Consider the following 20,175-nt stretch of genomic DNA (forward strand, 5'->3'; position numbering starts at 1 on the left):
CCTCAGGGGCCCCACCATAATACCATTTAAATGGGCACCCTACCCATGGGTTGCCCTTTCCAGTTACCAACCGGACTCATACCCCCTAAACCCCAACCGCCAACCCACATAACCGTACTCCATAAATACATAAAAAAGGTAGGGTGGGCGGGAATTTCCCTTTCCAGAAAAAACTGTCCCTGCTTCCTGACGGACCTTCTTATTTAACCCTTTCTATTCTCCTCCCCTTAGCATGCGACCAGACCTCATGCTGGTCCCCACCTCCTCTTCCCCTCTGATTCATAGCTTGTCCCCTGCATGACCCTCCAGCAGGACTGATAAAACCAAAAAGGGGGGAGGGTGGGGGCTGCCCAAATACCTTAGTCATGCCGCCCTTCGCAAATTCCTCTGCTACAGGCCTCCCTGAGTATGTATTGGGAACTGCCATTTTCTTCCTTCTTCTGCCTATGTCACCCAATCTTACATTGCACACACGCGAGATTGGGTGACATATGCTGCTGTAGTTGTAAAAAAAGGGCATTTCTCACTGCACGTGCGTGAGATTGGCATCTTTCTTTTTTCAATGACAGAAAAGTTCTTCTGTGCATGCCTGATATGGCAGCAGCCCAAGCCTCCTGGGATTCATGACGTATGTATCCCAGGAGACTCTGTGCTCTCATTTAGTCTTTACTGCCGCGGTGGTAAAGACAGAAGAGGAGGGGATTTAAACAAAAAAACAATATGAAACAATAACAAAACACATTTTTTCTTTTATATAGAATGATTATCAACAAAAATGATAGTATTCCATGTGATGTCATTTACAACATTTTAGAGTAAGATCCTTATGCATTTAAAATTTCACGTTTGCTGCTCAATCACATTAGAGGATTACTGTGTCAGGATGCAGGGTTTTCCACCTGTTTCACACAAAGAAACCAAAAAAAGTAGCACAGAATATTTACTAGATGATTCTCAGATCTCAGATATATAAAAAGCTCTAATATTACATTACTAATCTCTGTTAAAACTGATATATACTTAACTAATAAATATTTAAAAAAAGAGAAAACCAGCTATTCATACTTTTTGTTATAAAGGTTATGTTTTTAACGTTAATTTTTTCATTTTGAAAACAACAACAAAATCCTAAAATAGATAAAATTGTGCTCTGACAGAGAAAAACCAATGTTGTATGAAAGAATTACATCCAGAATGTGTAATGCATCTCTGACTAATTTACCATACTCAACAGTACAAACCCATGGCTGCTGAGTCAGAATAAGGGCACTGCCAAGTCATACTGAATTAGGCTATGACTAATATAAAAAATTACATGTATTTAAAAAAATCAGACAACTGTTAGAATAGAAAATAGTTTAACTTTGCAGTACTGGTTGGCTTACATTTAGTCATACATAAAATCAGTGTTACTTGTTTGAATGGTATTGAAAACTGGATTGCAGCTTTAAATAAATATTGTAATGTAACTGGACTTATATGTGTTTTTCATCATTTTCCTTTTTAATTATTTTACTGATATCTGACTGTAGAATGGTGATACAAGCTTCAGGGTGTGCCAAAGCTGGAGTTGGGCTTTATGTTACCTAGATGTAGCATTTTCAGCTTTAGGGTTAGTGCACCCAAAAGTGAAATTTTATTTGCTGAGGGGAAGAAAGGCAAGGATCTAATTATGTGTATTGGAGAGCAAAAACCATGTATTAGGTGTAACGAGCAAGATAAGCTCATCAATGTAGTGCCTCTGCTTTCACTTTTCAGTCATTGGGCTTGATTTATTAAAGCTCTCAAAGACTGGAGAGGATACACTTTTGTTACTAAAACCTGGGTTATCCAAAAAAATGGAATGAATCTGGTCCAGGATTGAAAACATTTGCTAACAAATAGCAAATGACTTTAGGAAATCCATTCCATGTTTACTGGATCACCTAGCTTCACTGATAAAAGTGTATCCTCTCCAGCCTTGGGGAGTTTTAATAAATCAGGACCATTATTTATGCCACTCCTTGTCAGTTATGTACTTTAACCAGAGCCTTTTCTGAAAAAGCAGACACAATGCAAAACACAATGAAAAGAGGTCTTAGTCTTCCATCACATATATGGGTCAAAATCAACATTTATATGGTTATACTGAAATATCATTTTTTATTTACAAGGTTCTAAGACCAGTAAATGCAAAGAATGGAATAACATGCTAATATTGGAGTTCACAAAAACTGTATATGGAAAGGTCATCACATAAACTAGAATGTATTGGGATCATTTAAAATAAATAAATATTACTAAAATATGCATTTAATACAAGGAATATGGTCCCATGGAACTAATGGTATTCATGTCAAGTCCTATTTTTCTTTGTTGAGCTGATGATTTATAAAATGTTGAGGAAGGGATAAAGTAATGAAAAAAGGTGGTCACTCTCTGCCTTTCCTGCTATTTGCTAATCATGAATCGAGATACGTTACCCCAAATATAAAAAATAACTTTAAAGATTTGTGTACTTTTAGATATTGTAGTGCTAATTCAGTCTGCTCTGTTGGCACAGTGTATGTGAGTGTGAGGGGGGAAAAAAAAGTATACAAACAGAAAAATTGATTGGCAGTCTCCCAAAGGTAGAAAGCTAAATATCCATCAGAGTGGACAAACAGGGATTCAGTTTTGTGAATACGGATTTATAGAGATTAGAATTCATTATCAATATGTAATTGGCTACATATCCCCAAGTAAATTCTATTTAACTGCATTATCACACATATTAGTTGCGTGTTTTTGAACTTGTAAGGTACTTAGTCTTTTGATTATTCATCAATTTAGGGGAGTTTGTTTATTAGTATAATCTCTAATTTCACAGAAATGTAGAGAGCTCCAAGTGATTTCCCACCATGGGTCTCTGCTATTGGGATATGAAAACCCTTACGTAACACTGGGAAACAATTTTGAACCAATTTTTTGTTGACTTCAATTTTTAAGTTTATTTACAAAAAAATGTATGCTGATTCTGAAAGTGCAGTTAGTTTTCTTCTATCACCTCTATTGCTTATATTAATGTGATTACTGTAGAGTGGATTAGTATAGGCTATTCATTTACACACAAGACATTGTGGTCAGATGTTGTGCGCTGCTCTACGTAGTGAATAAGCAAAATGTATTTCTCTACTTACACACATATTTCCTTTCTTTCATAATATGTCTGGCTCTGCTGTTTCTCGTCGTAAGTGCCTAAACAACCCTGATTCTATTTGTTATATCTGTGGCAGTTTCACTATTCCCAGTCAAGGGGCGGACATCAGCACATTTGTAGAGCAAGCCTATTTAGCATATTTCAAAGTTAAACTTGGTGATTAAGATAAGTCTTGGGCCCCTCATAAGGTTTGCAAACAGTGTGTTGAGGATTTATGGATGTTGCCAAAGGGAACACTTGATAAGATGCCATTTAGTATACCTATGGTTTGGCGAGAGCCAGGAGATCATTTCAGTGACTGTATTACTTTTGTATATTGAAAACTTCAGGATATAAAAAGAAAAATAAATGTGACATAGAGTATCCTAGTCTACCATCCTCTATACGCCCAGTGGCTCATTCAGATGAAATCCCAGTGCCGGTTTTACTTACACTACCCTCTGTTGAAGAACATGATTATGGTCATTAACTAGGTGAAGACTAGGTGGTCATCAACAATGATGAAGAATTTGAAATTGAAGAGGACTCTGTTCATAAGAGATTTGATCAGCATGAGTTGAGCTATTCGCACGTGATTTGGGACTATCGAAGAAGGCTTCAAAACTCCTAGCATCAAGACAGTGTGAGAAAACTTACTGGAAAAAGCAACAAAGGTATTGTACTTTTGAACCAGAGAAATTGCATATATGCACTACTTTAGAACTGACAGTGGCTTTGTGTATTGCCATAACATACCTGGTTTAATGGAGGAATTGGGAATTCCAAACTATAACTCAATTGAATAGTGAATATTTATCAATAGCTCAAAGAGGAGCTTAAATTGTGTCCTCCTTCACAATGGCAATATATTTGGGTCAGTCCAAATTGGCTATTCAGTTTATTCTTGTGAAGAGTATGCAGACATAAAGAGAGTCATTAAGTCGTTGCAAAATCACCAACTCAATTGAGTCATCTGTGTTGACCTTAAAATGGTATGCTTCCTTCTTGGTCAGCAACGCGGATACACCAAGTATCCCTGTTATCTGTGCATGTGGGACAGCAGAGCTCGTGAGAGGCATTGGGTGGAAAGGAATTGGCCTCTAAGATCTGCCCTAAAACCAGGTGATCCAAACATTGTACTGAGCCACTTGTTGATAGAAAGAATATTATATTCCCGTTATATTAACATTATGTTAAAGCTTTGCTAACTAAAGGAGACTGTTTCAAGTACCTCATTTTGGCTTTTCCTAGCCTGTCATTTGAAAAAATAAAGGCCGATGTGTTTGATGGTTCACAGATGAACATTTCATCAAGACAATGTCAGAAGTCGAAAAGAAGACTTGGTTATCATTCAAAGCCATTGTCAAGGACTTTATTGGAAACACAGGAGCAAATAATTACACAGAAATTGTCCAGAAATTGGAGAGCTACAAAATGCTTGGTTGCAATATGAGCATCAGGGTGCATTTTCCTGCATAGCCATCTTTCTAACTTCCTGGAAAACCTTGGTGCAGTCAGTGATGAGCAAGGTGAACTATTCCACCAAGATTTGAAGGTCATGGAAGGACGGTATCAGGGTTGATGGGATGTACATATGATGGCTGACTATTGTTGGAGCATCAGGCGGGATTGTTCTAACACTGAACGTTCCAGGAAAAGCTATAAGCATAAATTTTTACTTTACCCATTTACCCATTTACCCAAAAACCTTTCAGATGTTTTACTGTAAAAAAAGTCAGAGTAACAATAAAGATTTTGTATGAACAAAAGAAATTTAAATAAGCAATACATTTAAATTATTATTGCATTATTTTTTTATTGTATGTAAAATTTGTATGTTTTTTGACAAAAATGGAGAGTACTCTGTATTGTAAAAACTGGGGTCATTTCTGGATTCACTACCCAAACATTAGTAAAAAACAAGTGTAAGACCTAACACAAAAAATTTGTTCCCCAGTGTAATCCAACTTGTGGTTTTTGAGTCACAGGTAAAAGGTTTCCACCCAAATTAATTATTGAAGTGAAACAAAAAAAATCAGTTTGAAAAACATACCAAATCATGTTCAAACAGAATTAAAATCATAAAAAGTGGATTTTATATGCAGGTGATTAAATGATTAAAGTCAGCATCCCTATTCACAGGCTTTTTTGCTGCCTGTGGTCCACTGGGGGGATTTACATTCACTTCTCATGTAAACACAACAGGAAATATAATCATTCCAATGTGAGGAAAATCTGCTCTTACTGAAAGGATGTCAGCCTTTCTATGGCTTTATGGCTCCTATAGCCTATGGCTATGTTCAGGCCTGTGGTAGGAGCAGACAGTTCTATGGGGCTCCCAGCAGCTGTCACCTTGCAAACTGCTAGGCTATATGCACCACATTAATTTGCCACAGCACCACAGTGGGTGGCACCTCACAAAAGGAAACAGTTTGGACCAGTGGTTGCCAACCTTTTGGTTATCATGGACCACTAAACTTACAGACTCCGGACAGCTGATGCCTGGGGAGCCATGTTTTACTTCCCCTGGAGTGACATCATGATATCAGAACCCGCCCACTGCCCTGAGCCTGCATATCCATACAGGAGGCATGGCTCACGGCACTGGTCAGTGCCCCCCCCCTCCACTGTGGCGTCCTTCGCATTACTCCACTGGGGGACACCAGCCAGAGCCGCGGACTACAAAGATTTTCTTGCGGACCACCGGTTGGCAACCGCTGGTTTAGATCAGTGTTTCTCACCATTTTTCTTCTATAATTACTATATTAACAGCTCACAGTACATTATCATTATTGTCTGTAGGAACAATGCCTAATTTTATGTAATTTTTTTGTCACAGTGACCAAAAAGTAGACATTATCCTGTTGGAGGTACCCATCACAAGATGGATACACTGTGTTCATAAAAGGATGGACATTGTCAGCAACAATAGTAAGATAGGCTGTTGAACAACTAGTATTTAGGGATCCAAACTATGGCAAGAAAATATCCCCCACACCATTACACCATCAGCCTGACCCATTCTTACAAGCCAGGATGGATCCATGCTTTCATATTTTTGATACCAAAATCTGACCATACTATTTGAGAGTCACTGCAGAAATTGAGACTCATCTTTTAGATTGTAAGCTCTTCTGAGCAGGGGTCTCTCCACCTTCTGTGTCATTGTTTGTATTTATCATCTGTATCTGTATCTTGTATTTGCTACCCCTAGCACTGTCTGTAATATGTTAGTGCTATATAAACTATTACACAATATTATTATAATACTGTATTTATATAGCGCCAACATATTATGCAGCGCTTTACAATGTCCATAGTCATGTCTGTTTATTATTAATAATAATACTCTCCTGTCCAATTTTGGTGAGCTTGTGCAGACTATAGCCTCAGGTACATGTTCCTAGCTGACAGGAGTGTCATCTGATGTGGTCTTCTGGTGCTGTAGACAATTTGCTGTTGTGCATTCAGAGACACTCCTATACATTTCTTGGTTGTAACAAGTGGCCATATGAGTTACTGTTATCTTTTTATCAGTTAAAATCAATCTAGCCATTCTTCTCTGATCATTCTCTGTAAACCCAGAGGTGTGTGTGTGTGTATGAGTGTGTGTGTGTGTGTGTGTGTGTATGTGTGTGTGAAAATTCCAGCAGATCAGCAGTTTCTGAAATACGCAGACTAGCCTTTCTGGCACCAACAGTCACATAACTCCCCATTTCTGAGCTCAGTTTGAACTTCAGCAGGCCATCTGGACAATATCTCTATGCCTAGATGCATTGAGTTGTTGCCATGTGATTGGCTGATTAGCTATTTGCTATCAAGCAGTTTAACAGACATACCTAATAAAGTGACATGAGTGCATTTAACTGCTAATTCTTAAAATATTAGTGATTTTTTTCATACTTATTTGTGTGTAGTATGTCAGGGAAACAAATGTGCAATACATGCAATTTTTCCATGTTTTAATCCTGCAAGCAATATGGTCCCGTTGGTGTTTTAAATATCAAATATATTAATTTGTTAAAATTTACTTGATAAATGTATAAAAAATGTTGTTGATCCTGGCAGAAAAACATTCAGGTCCTAACTTCCTGCTGTAGATTGATAGCACAGTACCTTTGCTGCACCAAAAATGTTAAAAACCTCACCTTGTATGCATAAAAAGTAACATGTTTTCCAGTCCCAGAGAAGAGCTGGGGGGCCTATTGGCCTTTTTGGGGTAACACAGCACTGAATTTGGATTTGGCACTTATTAAACAAATATAACATCAATCAAATTTTTATATACCAGATCAAAACAAGTTGATCTTAGAAATGCATTGTTTTCTGTAAGGTTTAAACTAATTGCACAAAAAAGTCTGTATAAATTAATGTAAATTAGATGCTTGTATTAATGAAATACAAATGATGCCATGTTCATTGAATGAGACAAGTATTTGTCTGATAGATGTCTTTGTTCTTGTTTGTAAATTGTAGTTTTGCACATTTGAGATTTTCTGTGTATTGTTTTAAATATATCTTCTAGCCACCACACTTTCTTTGACTCAGGATATAGCAATGCCTTGTTGGTAAAACTACAGACTGGAGCTGTCATTATCAGACACTAACTACCTCCCACATACGCTTGCTGTGTGAAATCCTTTGCACTGTCTGGCCTTGTGTTATGCTTTGCTGCAAAAGGGTTGGGCCTTCACTTTAAACTGGTTCTGCACTGTTTCTACATTCAAAGGCGGTTTCATATAACAAGTCATTTCCATGTTTCAACAGGTTAACACACCTGTCTGCCAAAGGCTCTATTCACAAGGAGCAGCCAAACCCAAACACATTGCACTCATATCTACTCTGCTGCCGTGACACAATTTGGATTGCTTTGAATCACACAAGCTTCTGCCTGCCAGCCTTTTCACTTGTACCCATTTCATGGTAAGTAGTTTGATTTGAATGTGAGGGGTTTTCATAGCAATTAATTACATCATATTCATTCATTTGCATCAGAAAAATTAATATACACAAAGTAGTGCTGTGGAATGTCTAGAATTAACAATAAGGAAAAAACATAAAATAAGTTTTAAAAAAAAAATTAGTTAAAATACCTTTTTTGTCTTTTTTGACTCTAAGAACAATATATAAAATATAATACAATATACAATAATATGATACAATATATATATATATATATATATATATATATATATATATATACAATACAATATATATATATATATATATATATATATATATATATATATACGATACAATGTATATATATATATTAGACTTTACCTGAAAATCTTAGTCTAATATTTCAATTAAATATGATTACTGTAGTGAATGTTAGCCATAATTTCCTGGAACGGTCACAACGGAACAACTACATCGGAAATGAACAACTGCATCAGTAAGCCCAATCTTTCTACATAATAGATGTAGTTCTACAGATTAATGATCTCTGAACACTTTCAAATAAATGGAAGTGCTGAAGTTTCAGTAGGAGTTTTGTTAACACAATGTGGAATGCAGCACTCCTTCAGAACAGTACTGTGGGAATTGCTATACAGGGATCGGCAGAAAAGTGTCTTTGGAAAAAAAAGTACAATGTTGAGTGTGCTTTTTTATCTTATATCCTTGTGTTGCCTTCTTTTTAGCACACACAGTCACAAACTTGTAAAAATACTGTACATTCCTATTTCTTCACAAGATGTGAAGAGAGAAGATTCTACTATAGTGTTAATATCTCACAGCTTGTAATCAACACTGAACATTTATATGACTCTAGTGAAGTTTAGTGCAGGGACTTTTATATGAGTGTATGTAGTGTATTAGCTTAGAGTCCGGCACATTACCTCCTCTTGTTGTTATGTATTGTTGTGGACACAGTTATCTGTACTAGGATCACTTTTGTGTTTGTTCTTTGTATTTTCCCTAGACTTCCTAGTTAGAATTTACAGTTTCAGTCTACATAGGATACTACAGAAAAGAATTCATTTATTTTTACACTTTGTAAAAAACTTTTAGAGTGATTATAATAAAACATCAAGTATCAATGGAGTGGAATCCAGGCAGCATAGGGAAATGCAATCTGTCATCTTGTAAAACATGTTCTTAGGAGCTAAGTGTTAGGAGCTGTGCTGTGAACAAAGGGCTATGAGCTTATATTGACAAACAGGAAACCAGCCATGTATTTTTAATTGTGATATATAAAGGAAAGATCTACATTTGGATAGAGTCTGGAAATCTGCTTTCAAAAATGTGTTGCCCTTTGTTCTTTGTGTAACTGTAACTTTTGATTAGTTTATTTTTCCGGTTGTGAAAGTTACTGAATCTTTTTTTTAGTTCTGAACAAAGTTTCTAGGGCAGTTTAGAATATATAATGTATATGCCTGTGCTGCCAGAATAAAGTGATGCTCGAAGACTTGTAATGGGAAAGTAGACATAGAGGTGATACCTCTTGTGTGGCTAACATATTGTATTTTTAGGTGCAATGTGTGAATCATTTAGGAAGCTGTGGTGTGACTATGGTATGACTCTGAATATTGAGCAGACAAAGAGAACCTAATGAGAGTCTTGCCGGCAGCCCACGGAGTTCCCCGATTATTAGATTAAAGAGCTCTTTGGGATTGGAAGAGAGCCCAGGCAATTTGATCTATTAAAGTCACATGAATGAATTTCCTCATATCACGCCTGGGTCTGAGTTTTGTGAATGCTTCAGGCAATGGTAGCAGAAATAATACATAGAGGTTTTTCAACCAGGGTTCCGTGGAAACCTAGGGTTCATCCAGTGATTTCTAGGGGTTCCTTGAGCAATGAGCATGTTGTACCTCTCAGGTCAGTTTCAGTTGTTTTTTGTCTATCTGTAAGGATGACATTTTATCTCACTGGCCAGCAATGTAAAAAGCATTCTTCCTGTTGACCATAATGCTGTAAGATGTGGATATAGTAATTATAGAAGGGGTTGCCGAATGACAATTTTAAGGGTTCCCCCATGTAAAAAAAGATCAAGAAAAATTGGGTTTAGCTATACACTTTAGAAGTTGAATTGATGGTAAGTCACCATCCAATCAAACTTAAAATAAGCACTTACTTTTAGTAAACATTGACATTGACATACCATTTCTGTTCAGGCCTACAGGAAGAAAGTCACCCCGCAATTATCTTTAGCTTCCACTTACCAGTGACAAGGTAAAAGCAACTGGACAATACTTCCTAACCTGTGAAATATTTTTTAGCATCACAAATCCTTGTCACGCTGTGTTTGTAGATCCCTCGTGGGCACATCTAATGTCTATTGTCTTTTTAAAGCCTAAAAGTTTTAATTTTTCAGGCATTTTTTTCTTTACCTCTAGGTATTCTTGCACCTACTGAACACATATAATAAAACATGTTAAATGATACAGTATATTTAAAGTGTATGCAAATGCTAACAATAAACTTCCTTTAATTGCTCTGCTAAATAAGGCATGTTTCACCTGTTTCAAAAGGTATCAGTTGATTTTTTCAAATATCATATGTGACGGCAACTTCCTGTTCTCTTTACCTGTACACACGTTGGGGAGGGGAGGTGGAGATGAGGAGAGGTTTGTATTCTTTGTAATCCATCAGAAATAAATTAGGCAGAACTGACACCACATTAAACAACAGGTAATAGGTATGTCCTACACAGGTGTACTGAATATGTTTTCTTTTTTGATATTTCCCTGGCATACACTTTACAGACTAAAGGAGAACAAATACAAGAAGGTAATTGTTAGTATTGCATACACTTCAATGGGATCTATAACTGGGTTGGTTTCAGCAGACTAAAGGATCATTCTAGGTCTCTGAGTTTTGCAATCTTTTGTTGCCAACTATAGTGATTTTTCACTGTTAGTTTTCAGAAAACAGAGATGTATGACATTAGATATTTGATTGACCCCAGGCTAAGGATTGGCGTCCCGATTCTCAGAGCAGTGTGTGTCATGTGTTTGCTAAAGATATAACCCTGGAGCCCAGGGTCATATAAAGAGTTGCTTTCCTTTTATTGATAAGAGGAATTGTTATCTAATGTTGGATGTAAGTATTCCTTTAGGGCTAGGCTGTATGGGCTTTTATACTTTCACTGAACTGTGCTGCATAAGATATTTCCAGTCTCTTCTAATACCTTTTTTCTAAAACATAATGCTTTGTAGAATTTGTAGAATCTTTGTAGAATTCAGTCAGTTTGATTTGTTTGAGGCACTTACAGCTAAACAAAAAAAGTTCTGAAAAATAAATCGCACAAGTTTAGCAAGTAAAGGGAACACCTGTCTGTTGCAGTCTTACTTTCATTTAGCGGTTCTTTTTACCCCTAATGAATAAATGAGATTGAACGTAGAAGCAACACACTGACAAGCTCATCTCATTGGGTCACAATCATATAGTCATTCTGCATGATTGTCACCTGAGATAAGAAATCAAGATCATCTCAGAAGAAAACCTGGCTTGTTTGGATCTCTGGGAAACCAAGCAGAGATGACCACTGTCATTTCCTATGGAGGAAGTTCCATTGAACTGAATAGTACTGCAATAGTAATGTATGTGATGCTCATTTGTCCTACTGTCCCTGGAAACAATAAGAAAGATTGTTTCCTGCAACAAAAATGTACTACTACTACTATATGCAGCTTAAAGCGCACTTATCACATTTTTATCATTACATAAAAGAGAAAAGAGTAGCTAACTGTTTTATATAATGTAGAAAATTATTTTTTTTTTAAATGTTATATTGTTTTTTTACACATCTTTTGAGGGGTACCCCTTCCCTTCCACCTTTACCACCATGGTGGTACAGACTGAAGGGGAAACCTGCAATACATACATCATATATCCCAGGAGGCTGTGTGCTGCTTTTTCTGTGCATGCCCGAGATCAGGCAAACTGCCGTACTCACACATGCGCAGTGAGATCAGTACTTTTTTCTACGTTTTCATGAAAACGTGTTGGCAGAACTGGGAGAATGGAAGAAAGAAGATGCTGGACACTATGGTGAGTGCTGGAGAAAAGAGGAAAGCCGGGCCTGTGTGGGAACTACTGGACTCAAGGGCATTTCACCAGTTTTGGTGGTATTTTTTCATGAAATTCCACTTTAAGTCAAATCCAAGTGATTATACATATTGCATTAAAAATACCTTTAGGGATGTATCTGTGATTACATAGCTTAATGCGTTTAGTTAGTCTTTTGATAACTGATTGGACTTTAGCTTTAAGTTTATTTCCAAAACCTTAACTAATTATAATATATATCTTTTCAGACCTTTTATCTTAACTGAAATCTGGCAGGGCAGTGTACCTAATTACAAGTCACCTACATTTAGGTAGTTTCACTGGAATCTAGGTAATGCAAATGAGTGTTGGCGAGCCTTACATTATGCTTAATGAAATACTTCAAATGATTTTCCGAAGTCAGTTAAGCTGATCATAGATAGTCATAGCTTGACACACGTTCATTCAGGCACAAGCAATGTTCAAAGTATCGCTTTCATTTATCCAGCCATTTACAGGCAGTGACATACAGAACAATCATATGTCCAGTATGATAAAAAGAGCCAATTTTGTTGATTCTTCAAAACATATTTTATAATGCTGTAGATGCAGAAGTCAGAAAGTGTGACCAGTTTTTCATTTATTTTTCCAGACAGGAGGATTAAAGAATGATATTAGCAGGTAATATATGGTTGAAAACATGACAGACAATAGTTTTCAAGTTAGATGAGATTTTATTTAAGCAAAAGCTTTCTATCATGATCTGTGATAATGAAATGTAATGTTTCAATGCAAACATCTTTTTAAAAAGAGATAATAGGTATGATTTATTATAGCACTTCAAGGCTAGAGAGGATATTTTTTATCAGTGCAGCTGGGTGATCCAGCAAACCTAGAATGAATCTGGCCGAGGATTCAAAACATTTGCTAGCACCCAGCTTCACTGATGAAAGTGTATCCTATCCAGCTTTAGAGAGCTTTAATAAATCAGGCCAATGTCTGTAAAAAACATTATTTTGGCCAATATTAAACTTGTACTATTTGGTATATTTTTTGGCCTATTGTGAAAAGATTGGAAATCTACAATTGTTTTCTGTTGGAAAGGTTAGCATCAAGCTGGGAAAATAGCATTGCCTCACAGTCATTTGTAGTCACTTGCAAAATTCTTCCCCTCCTTGCTGTGTTTAAGAGTGACACTGGCATTTGGCAATGGGGTGTGTATGATCATCCTAAAACAATAAGGAGGCTTGTGTGCTCATTGATTCTTAGAAGCTGAGTAAGCATAGTCTTTTGAAGTACAGCTGATGAAGAATACTTAGGAATAATTATATGTGTCTAAACATTAAAAGCTTATCCAACTCTTACTGAAAGTAAATATAAAAAATGTACAGCAGTCATCCATTATAATATGCAGTTACTCATTTTTTTGCATGTTTACAGAATCCATAAAGATATTTTCTGTGTAGATGATAGGCCCACTTTCAAACCAAAATGGCAACTGAATGGAAGTTCAGTTTCAGTCTCATAACTCCAAAGCACTTTGTTCCAGAAGTTTTTAGGATTGCCTGGATGTTTTTTTGGTATATTATATGTGTGTAGTTTTGTAGCATTGCACAGTAAAGCCTTTTTTCTTACAACGTGACCGTGCAGGCCATTTTTGTTCAAGTATCTCCTCATTGTGTATCTTGAAACAAGAACAGTATTAATTTGCTAAAAAACCCGTGTTTCATTTGAAGTGGCACGTGGGTTTTATTTGCATCTCAACAAATTTTCCAGGCAGTTGTGGCTGAAATTGCGATTGGTCTACTTGACCATGACTTGATAACAAGCTACCTAACCTACCACTTGTTATTCAGAGTATAAATACTAATCACTGGAATTTTTTTAAACAACTAGAATTTACAGGTCTAGACACGTTCTCTAATCTGCCTTTCATTTGGAACCTATGTGTGTTGATTAGTGTGTATGTTGTCAGCCACAAAGTCCTTTTTTGGGAGGCCCATTTGGGTAAATTCAGTTATCATAATTTAATTAAACACACACAACTATTTGAAAATAAATAACTTTGAGCAACTCCCTAAAAATGGAACATTTTCACCATGATCAGTCAGATCTTCTAAACATTGGCCAATATTACACATATATATATATATATATATATATATATATATATATATATATATAAATAAATCAGTAAATGTGATGGTAATTAAATACAGATGCATCTCAAAACATTAAAATATCATTGAAGTTATTTTATTTCAGTAATACAATTCAAAATTGAAACCCATGTATTTAATAGATTCATTACACCCAAAGTGGTATAGTTCAAGTGTTTATTTCTTTTCACTTTGCTGATTATAGCCTACAGGTAATGAAAACCCAGAATTCAGTATTTCTGAAAATTAGAGTAGAATATTGTGAAAACGTTTAATATGGTAGACTCATGGGGCCTGATTTATTAAAGCTTTCCAAGTCTTTAGAGGATACCCTTTCATCAATAAAGCTGGGTGATCCAGCAAACCTGGAATGAATTTCTTCAAAGTTATTTGCTTTTTGCAAATGTTTTCAATCCTGGACCAGATGCATTTCAGATTTGCTGGATCACCTAGCTTCAGTGATGAAAGTGTATCCTCTCTGGCCCTGGAGACCTTTAATAAATCAGGCCCTCTGTGTTTTTCTTACCACTCAGCTAATTAACCCAAAACACCTACGAAGGTGTCCTGAGCCTTTAAATCGTCCCTCTGGTACAATAGGCCACAGAAATATGGGGAAGACTGCTGACTTGACAGTTGTCCAGAAGACATTGACATTAAAAAGGTCATTGACCCTCCACAGGAAGGGTAAGCTACAAAAGGCCATTGCTAAGCAAGCAAGCTGTTCACAGAGTGCTGTATCCAAGCATATAAATGGAAAGTTGAGTGGAGGGGAAAATGTGGCAGAAAAGGGTGCACAAGCAACAGGGATAACCACAGGCTTAGGGGATTGTGAAGCACAGCCTTTTCAAGAATTTGGGGAGATTCAAAAGGAGTGGACTGTGGCTAGAGTTAGTGCTTCAAGATCTACCATACACAGACATATACAGGACATGGGCTACAACTGTTGCCTTCCTTGTGTCAAGCCTTCAGAGACAACATCAGAAGCGTCTTACCTAGGCTAAGGAGAAACAAACTGGACTGTTGGTCAGTGGTCCAAAGTCCTCAGATAAAAGTAAATTTTGCATTTCATTTAGAAATCAAGGTCGTAGAGTTTGGAGGAAGAGTGGACAGGTACATGATCCAAGTTTAACCTCAGTCAGTTATGATTTGGGGACCATGTCATTGGCTGGTGTTGGTCCACTATGTTTCATCAAGTCCAAAGTCAGTGCAGTCGTCTACCAGGAAATCTTGGAGTATCTCATGTATCCCTCCGCTAACAAGCTTAATGGAGATGCTGATTTCATTTTCCAGCATCACCTGCCCACGCTGCCAAAAATACCAATACCTGGTTTAATGACCATGGTATCACTGTGCTTAACTGGCCAGCAAACCCCCCTGACCTAAACCTTTTAGAGAATCTTTGGGGTATTGTCAAAAGAATGATGGAAAACAACAGACCCAAAGATGCAGATGAGCTGAGGGCTGCTATCAAAGCATCTTGGGCTTCTATAACACCTCAGCAGTGCCACAGGCTGATCGCCTCCATGCCACTTTGGCATTAATGCAACATTTCAGGTAAAAGGAGCCCAGACCAAGTATTGAGAGTATAGATGGACATACTATTCAATAGGCTAACATTTCTGTATTAAAAACATTTTTATTGGTCTTCTGTAATATTCTAATTTTCTGAAATCCTGGATTTTGGGTTTTCATTGCCTATAGACCATAATCAGCAGAACAAAAAGAAATAAAAGCTTGAAATATATCACTCTGTGTGTAATAAATCTATATAATAAATTTCACTTTTTAAATTGAATTATTGAATAAAATGAACATTTGGATGATATTCAAATTCATTGAGATGTACCTATAATCTCAGTTGGTGAATTAGCCACTGTCATTCAAAACACATGCACCTGGGAGATTCACCCGTTGAGAAAGTTTGGTAAAAACAAAAAAAGTCAGACATACTGCTTTATAAATGTGCCCTTTAGTGTATATATTATTATTTAATTTTTTTTAATGTTCTAGTTCTGTTCTTTATCTAGTTACTTTGTTCTCAGTGTGAATCAGTAACATTCCTAATTGCCATTACAGTGACAACAGTAAAGTGCAGCTCTTCCCCAATAATTGGATAGGTGGAGGTTATTCATTGTAATTATATGTAGCACAAGAAAATGGATAATCAGAGGAAGAAGATTCAGGGTTGTATGCTTATGACGAATCCCACAACTCATAACAACATTCATTTCATCTTCATTCAGCAGTTTAATTTAAGTGCTGCTTTTGTCCACTTTAGGCTGCAATAGGTATTTTATGTTTTAAATGTTATGAACGTTATTGTTAAATGGAATTGCGCACATAAAATTAAATATACTGTTCAAGCTCAGGTACAGTGAATGTTAATATTATTACACAGTGTTTATATTACCATCATGTTACATATTACATATTATGCCATCATATTACACAGCGCTGTACAAAGTTGACAGTTGTGTCGTTAACTGTCCCTCAAAGGAGCTCACAATCTAATGTCCCTACCATAGTCATATGTCATTATTGTAGTCTAAGGTCAATTTTTTTTTGAGGGGAAGCCAATTAACCTAACTGCATGTTTTTGGGATGTGGGAGGAAACCCACGCAGAGACGGGGAAAACCTTCAAACTCCATGCAGAGTGTCCTGGCCGAGATTCGAAACTGGGACCTAGCGCTGCAAAGGCAAGAGCTGCCCTTTACTGTTTACTGTTTCTGGGCAAAATTGTAGATTGGGTTTTGTAATTTCAGCTGTTATTGTAACACAAATCAGTGCCATTTAGGACATTTACCAATATTGCTTTCTGGGTCAGATTTACTGGTTCCTGAGTCACCTAATTTCTCAATGAACAGAGATGCTAATTGTTTGTCCAATAATCAGGCTGAGAGATGAGAACTCACATATTAAGGTGCTTTGCAGAACCACAATATAAGTACAACACTTTTCCGCATGTATACTGTGTATACAATTCAACACAGACTGATCTGAATTCCAAGCCATGTACAACAGTAAAAAGCTACCTATGTAGCTCCTTGCACACACTTATACATAGGTCATACAAATCTTCCATGTACCACATAAACTCTACATACATATTTTGGCAAGATAGTCAGTTCTCTCAGTAGTATTATGTGATGCAATTGAGGTTATTTATATAAGATTTTGCAAAGTAAGAAAATTGCTGACTATTAAAGAAGCAAAATGTGAAGGCAATCAACTTTTCCTCGCTTTGCACTATTGTAGGATATCCATTTTCTGTCCAAACATGTCTGGCATTGTGGGTATTGTGGTTGAATGTTGTGTTTGCCATTTGTCTTGTCTACAGTGTTTGTTCTTCTTAGGAATAAGATAAGAAGCTATATTGAAATAAGACAACAGACTGATTTCCAGGATGACAGTAAGGAAAGTGTTTCTGTACTTTGCTACCACTTGCCAGTCAGCATAATTTTAAAGATTAATAGTGTCTGTTGTGGAAACTCCCTCATTAGTTTAGCAATACCAGCTGACTTGACAGACTTGAAATGCATCTCTGTAAAATGAAGATTTCTCTTACTGCCCAAACAACTTGTATGTAACAAATAAAATATAACTCTTTATATGGAAAATGTGTGTTTCCTTTAAAAGGAATTATCATTTTTTTCCTAATGTGCCCAGATTTAAAGAGATGTCCTCTCTTCAAACTTACAGTGCAGAACTTGTCAATCACAGTTGAAAAATATTTTCCACATGGTTTCTTCCCTGAATAATGACTCATCGGCTTAAACAAGTTTTATGGGGATTGGATACAGAAATTATTATTTTAGATTATAAATTAAATCATTTAGATTATTTAGGATCAGATGACAGAATATTTAGGGCAGATTTTGCACTTCTGATCTGCTTTCTGATCCAATCTGATCCAATCAGAATTATGACAGCTTTCTATCATGGCAGAAAAATGGGAGGGCAGAATCTCATACAAGTTTGTGCAATGTTTTGGGGACAGAATATTGATTAGATCAGTTGGTCAAAAGTAAAATTGTCACTTCATCTGCCCGTGTGCACTAAGCAAAGGTAATCTAGACTTAAAAATATAAATGCAGAAAACATAGCATGTCATTTTCATTAAAACTATATTAGTACTGTGTTTTGCTGTTTAATCACAAATTAAAATGCATTAAAAAAGCAGAGCTTTGGTAAAATATGTTAACCTCTGGCTACTAGGTTAATGAATATATGACCTGAGGCTAATTTTAATCATAGGGTAGTGGGAAGCAAAGAATTCAAACAACTTCTTCCTAGAAATTTCCTTGGTAGAGCTGAAAAGTTTCTGTAGAAATTAAAGGACACAGCAGGAATTGTACTTTGAGGTCATTCGAGAACTGATTACTTTGCCCTACAGGTATTTTTCAAAGTTTTCAACAAAGCTAAAATGGTGGTCTATCAGCCTATTGTCATTTCAAAAGGTGCTGAAGGATTTGTACATTCTTTTCTGAGAAAGGGGTTCCAGGCATGCAATGGCTGGGTATGCTGTAGTAAAGAAAAATGTTATAAATCTCACAGTAGACTCACAAGACTCCCCTAGTTGTAGTGCAAAAACCGCCACAAAAAGTAAGGTAGTGAAAGTAATATAGTATTAGGAAGGGTAAAATCTAAAATCCAGGTGCTGACAGAGATTTTGAAATATTATCCCTCTGGTCTGAGATGTTATCCTTTGTAATATGATCTACCTTATGTTTTGTATACAATAGTAAAAACTCCTTTTGTCTTTAATTCCAAAATGTGTACCATGTGTGTAAGCCAATCACCCTTATTTCCATGAGCCAAAGTACAATACAGTGACATCATTGCTGCTGACTCATCATAAACTCATTGAATTGCTGATTTCACGCATGGATACCAGGAATCATTGCACATTTTGCGTGGATAAGGAATCCTCTAGCATTCTGACCCTTCCTGGAGCACTTTGGGTTCAATAACCCCCCCCCCCCCCATTTGCACATATAGCATTACAGACACCATTTGCTGTTAGAAAACTGCAGGAAGATAGTAAAACTCTACTTACCTTATACAGGCTAAGTCGTATTATTCTGCTGTCCACTATTGCCTCTATCTGATTATTTCAAAAACATGCAGCTAGGTTAATTGGCGGAAATAGCCCTTAGACTGTGGTAAAGACATTTGACTATGGTAGGGACATTAGATTGTGAGTTCCTTTGAGGGACAGCTAGGGACATGACTATGGACTTTGTACAGTGCTGCATAATATGTGTCCGCCATATAAATACTGTGTAAAAAAAATATTTATCCATACTTACGTCCTCATGGGAATTAATACTTTTAAAAAAATTGCTATTGGATGTGTTCCCCAATATTTCATCTAAGGATTCTTAAAAGCATATTTTGTGAATAGAATGGCAGTTTTAGGACCATGCATAAGTTTTTATAGAGACTACGATTACCAAAGGCTGCTTTTTTTTCTTTTTTTCTACTGAATTTAACAATCCTCCATAACTTTTTACTGTTTTGCATATTACATTTCACTCATTTATGTATTTCACTTAGTTATATATGCTAAAAAAATGATTAATATCATATGTGTTTCATAATCATCATAGACTGATAAACATCAAAGGATTACAAAGGCTAGGTTCAGACCCACAACAGGAACATACGGTTTCTACATGGCTCCTGGCTTTGAATAACCAGCATTTGTACATTTGTCAGTATGCGCCTATTCTCTAATGGGCTGCTACATGTAGCATCTCACCCTGGGAAAGAAGTTCAGTGGCATAAAGAAACAGTAACTACGGCACAACCACACCCCTAGTATGAACATAGCCTAAATCAGGTGGCCATGTATCACTGAG

The 20,175-nt window shown here is 36.4% G+C and overlaps 1 protein-coding gene across 1 annotated transcript in view; it reads left to right on the top strand.

Moving 5' to 3' along the window:
* Positions 1–7,888: 7,888 nt before the first annotated feature.
* The window catches only part of FAM83B (family with sequence similarity 83 member B), a 56,784-nt gene continuing 44,497 nt past the window's right edge, over positions 7,889–20,175 (top strand). The window contains exon 1 of the mRNA XM_072408457.1: positions 7,889–8,080. The gene's annotated coding sequence lies outside the window, so the exon portion shown is untranslated. The remainder of the gene's footprint in view (positions 8,081–20,175) is intronic.

This window comes from Pyxicephalus adspersus, chromosome 4 (assembly GCF_032062135.1).
Source record: "Pyxicephalus adspersus chromosome 4, UCB_Pads_2.0, whole genome shotgun sequence".
NCBI lineage: Eukaryota > Metazoa > Chordata > Amphibia > Anura > Pyxicephalidae > Pyxicephalus > Pyxicephalus adspersus.